Genomic DNA, 4,718 nt, shown 5'->3' with positions numbered 1-4,718 from the left:
GAGTATGGGGAGACTATGTCATTTGAGCTATTACTCATTGGCAATAAAAAAATCAATTCTTTCTCTTTCTTTACGTTGCAATTTTATTAAATACTTCTCTCTAATATATATATATATAAGTAAATACATTTATGAATTATTGTTATTGAGCTAATTATATTAATACTAGAGTCTTTTATTTACACATCTTTATTTTATATTTAGTATATCTTTTATTTATTTTACAACACGTTATCAGCACGAGATTCTGATCAAATTTTAGGAAGACTCAGGTAACAAATTTTTATTATGTTGAAACTATCTCATCTTGAATTTAATACTCTTGATATATCTGGAAACAACTATTTATCATGAATACTAGATGTTGAAATCCATCTTGATTCAATGGATCTTGGAGATACCATTAAGGCTGAAAATAATGTATCCAAGAAGGATAAAGTTAAGGCCATGATTTTCCTTCGTCATCATTTTGACGAAGGATTGAAAAATGAATATCTCACATTAAAAGATCCTGCAGATCTGTGGAAAGACCTTGAAGAAAGGTATAATCATCAAAAGATGGTGATACTTCCTCAAGCCCGATAAGAATGGACGCACTTGCGTCTACAAGATTTTAAATGGTTTAATTATTCTGTTAGTCCCTATAGTTTCGCGAAATTTTCAATTAGGTCCCTATACTTTTTTTCTTTTTAATTGAGTCCCTATACGTTAATTTTTTTTCAATTAAGTCCTTACCGTGAGAATAACGTTTAAGATAACGGAATATTCTGTTTAAAAAACGAATATTCTTCTATTTGAGTTAGATATTCTAATCGTACATATCTCTATCCTATCTTTTCAAATACCCAAAAACTCCTTGACATTTTGTCACAAAGGAAAACAAAACCCTAGCCAACCCCTAATTTTCTCTCTAAAAATCATGTAAAGTGCGCTTCTCCTCCGGGGGTCTGTCGTCTTCATCCATAGGCTTCGGCATCTTCATCCATAGCCGTCGGTCCGTCATCTTCATCCAAAACCTCTGTCGGTCTCTGAAGATCTGCACTGACTGATCCGTCGAAGCCCTGTCCGCAACTCGGCGGGCCTCACCTCACGTTGCCGCGCCTCACCTCGCTTTGCTACCTGTACACTTGATCTGCCAGAACAGGTGAGTTAGTTTCTGGTTGTACCATATATTAAGGTTGTACGCTTTGTGCCTTCAATCATGAACCATATATTCTTTACCACAAACGCACACACAGCAACAATTTTGTTTTACTATTAGAGAGAAATGAATTACAAACTGTGATATTCAATAGATAATTTTGGAGTTTGCCATAGGTCAGCTTTATTGCTATTCTCAAATGCAGATCAATACACAAAAAATTGATTACAGTTGTCCAATTCTAAAAATTGGCAACTTCTTTAGTTTATTCTGAAAATTGGCAACTCCTTTACTTTATTTGTTCACTACAGTTGTCCAATTCTAAAAATATATGAATATATGTGATGAATTGACATATGAATTAGTTTTGCTAATTATGAATTTTGTTTATTGTTGATTGTTGTTAGTGTGATGATGCTGGTTTGTTAGGATTCTATTTTTTTTTTATGTAGTTGTCGTTCTTGTTGGAGCTTTTGAGGTTGATGTTTCCAACTGGTCTCCTTTTTGAGGTTGTCGTTCTTTGCTTATGTAGGATTTGATGCAGTTGCCAATTCTGCCAAAGAATCTAAGAGATCGCAGGTATTTTATCTTGTGACTTGAAAATTTCTCCAATGAGTTGTGAATTTGCTAGATGTCATATATTTTACCGGATGTAGAGGCATTAGATAGTATGTATTTGATTTTGTTTTAAGTAGTTACTGGCTTACTGCCACTGTTGCTTTAATGCTTTATTACTACTATGACTAATACGAATAATTATTGATATCATTATTGCCAATAAGAACAAGTCATTTTGTAAATGTGCTTGTACTGCTGTATATCTGTGTAACAAAGCTACTATCACAGAATAATATATGGATTTGCTGCAACTAATTGAAAGTCTTGTATTCCATTCAAAGTTTTTCTCCTCTTTTATTCTCATAAATCAATTCACCAAACTTAGTTAGAGATAGTCTTGGAGCTGCATTCCTTTTCTTTTATATTGAGCCAAAGAAGTATGAGAAGGTGCTAAGGAAGTACTTCTTTAAGGAGAAAGGACCAATAACCAATATAGACCCGATTGGCAATTTACCTGTTATTGTTGTCAAGGTATCTTTCAATTTGTTTTCGTTCAAAACTAAACTAAGTGTCTTCTAGGTTGTGTTTGATAAATGTATAGAAATAGACTATAGAGATAAGACAGAAATGTGTTGAGATGTGAGAAAAAAGTTGTGTTAAATACAATTTTTATTTTCTTTTTAAGTTTTGGTAAAAAGATACATATTCTTGGATGAAAGTAGTAGTACTTATGGATAGTCTCTTGATTTTGGGTCACCCTTTAACTATATATGTAACGTATTTCAGGAATCCCTGAAGAAGATTGCTCCCACTTAAATGAATGTTTCCCTGGCAATGAAGAAGGATCGTGAAACAGACAAAGCTTTTGGATGGGTGCTTGAAATGTAATAATTGTCCTTCTCTAGATTCAGGAGAAATTTTTTTTTAATGAATTTTTCCTGTCATAAATTCACACAAATGTAAAATATTACATGATCATAATGAATACTTGAATGATAGAAATTGAATTTTGTATATACTTATTTCTGTTTCATTTTATCCATTTTTTTAATGTTCTTAAGGTATTTTAAAATTAAAAAAAAAAGAGAGAATGTATTTTTAGTACAATTTGTATATAAATAAGTAAAAGAATGATAGTGACAAAATAAAATGGATTATAGGAATATCTTTCATTGAATATTTATAGTTTCATCGAATTTTCAATTAGGTCCTTATAATTTTTTTTCTTTTCAATTGGGTCCCTAAGGGTATACAAGTAATTTCACAATTCACTAACAGTTTTTTGACGTTTAACGTTAATAGGGATTAAATTAAAAAAAAAAAACATTAATGTATAGGGACCCAATTGAAAGGAAAAAAATTATAGGGACCTAATTGAAAATTTCGTGAAACTATAGGGACCAACAGAGTAATTAAACCATTTTAAATCTATAAATGAATATAATTCTGCAATGTTTTCGAATCACCTCACAAATGAAATTATGTGGAGAAAAGATATCTGATAATGATATGTTAGAGAAAACTTTCTCGACCTTCCATGTCTCGAATGTGCTCCTGCAGCAGCACTATCGAGAAAAAGGATTTAAAAAATATTCTGAGTTAATTTCTTGTCTTCTTGTTGCTGAACGCAACAATGAGTTACTTTTAAAAAATCATGAAGCGTGCCCAGCTGGCGCCGCCCCATTTCCTTAAGTAAATGCGGCAAATCATTATCCTAAAAGAGATAAATGGCAAGGTTTTGACAACAAGAAATATTATGGAAGGAAAATGAATTATGTTCACAAAAGATCTCACCAGAAGTGGAATAAAGAAAGGAATAATAGGCAAAGTAAATCAACAGAGGATAAATGTTTCCGTTGTGGTGGAAATGGCCATTGGTCACGTACCTGTCGTACCATAAGACACCTAGTCGATCTTTATCAAGTATCTTTGAAAAAAGATGATAAAGAAAAGGAAATAAATTTCGTTTTAAATGATGCTGAAAATTCCACCACTCATTATGATGTATCTGATTTCTTTGAGGATCTTGAAGGAAATATTGGTCATTTGATCAATGATGAAATAGTTTAATACGTAGAATTGTTAAGTATCCATGTAAATAAATAATATAAAGAACTTATTATTAAGTTTTATTTTCTATGTATTTAAGTATGATGTATATAAATAATGAAATATTAATGTTTATGAATTTTGAAATCATTAAATGTGTCAAGTTTTAAAATAAAATTTTAGTATATAATATTATTTTTATGTACACTATTTCTTAGAAAAATAATTTCGATCAAGTATTCAATTTAACTATGCATACTACTCATTTTATTATTATTATTTGTCTTTGAAGAAAATGGCAAGGATATATAATAAAGATATATGCCTTGTGGATAGTGCAAGTTTGCACACTATTCTCAAAAGTGATATATATTTTACCCATCTTGTGCCAAAAGAAGAATATGTTAATACTATTATTGGTTCAGGCAATGTGATTGAAGGCTCCGGAAGAGCTATAATTTTGTTTTCCGGAGGAACAAAATTCATAATAAATAATGCACTATTGTCTACCAAATCTCTAAGAAACTTGTTGAGCTTTAAAGATATTCGCCGAAATAGATATCATATTGAGACTATGAATAAGGGAAGTCATGAGTACTTATGTATCACAACTCATGATTTAAATAAAAAAGTTATATTAGAAAAGTTGTCCTCACTTTCATCTGAGTTATATTATACCAAGATTAGTGCAATTAAATCACATGCCACTGTAAACCAGAAGTTTACTAGCCTAAATGAATTCATAACTTGGCCTGATAGATTGGGTCATCCGGGAACAACCATGATGCGAAGAATTATTGAAAACTCCCATGGACATTTACTAAAGAACCAGAAGATTCTTAAATCTAGTGAATTTTGTTGTGCTACATGTTCTCAGGGGAAATTAATTTTAAGGCCATCACTAGTAAAGATTGGATTTGAGTCCCCTGAATTCCTAAAAAGGATTCAAGGCGATATATGTGGACCTATT

General features: G+C 31.2%; 1 long non-coding RNA gene across 1 annotated transcript; it reads left to right on the top strand.

Annotated features, from left to right (window-relative positions):
- LOC110264124 lies at positions 729–2,607 on the top strand. Its single transcript, XR_002349855.1, has 2 exons — positions 729–1,720; positions 2,486–2,607. It is a non-coding gene; the product is annotated as an uncharacterized LOC110264124 (long non-coding RNA).

Source organism: Arachis ipaensis, chromosome B06 (assembly GCF_000816755.2).
Source record: "Arachis ipaensis cultivar K30076 chromosome B06, Araip1.1, whole genome shotgun sequence".
Lineage (NCBI taxonomy): Eukaryota > Viridiplantae > Streptophyta > Magnoliopsida > Fabales > Fabaceae > Arachis > Arachis ipaensis.
Note: the sequence above shows the minus strand (reverse complement) of the source record. Positions and strands in the feature narration are given on the sequence as shown.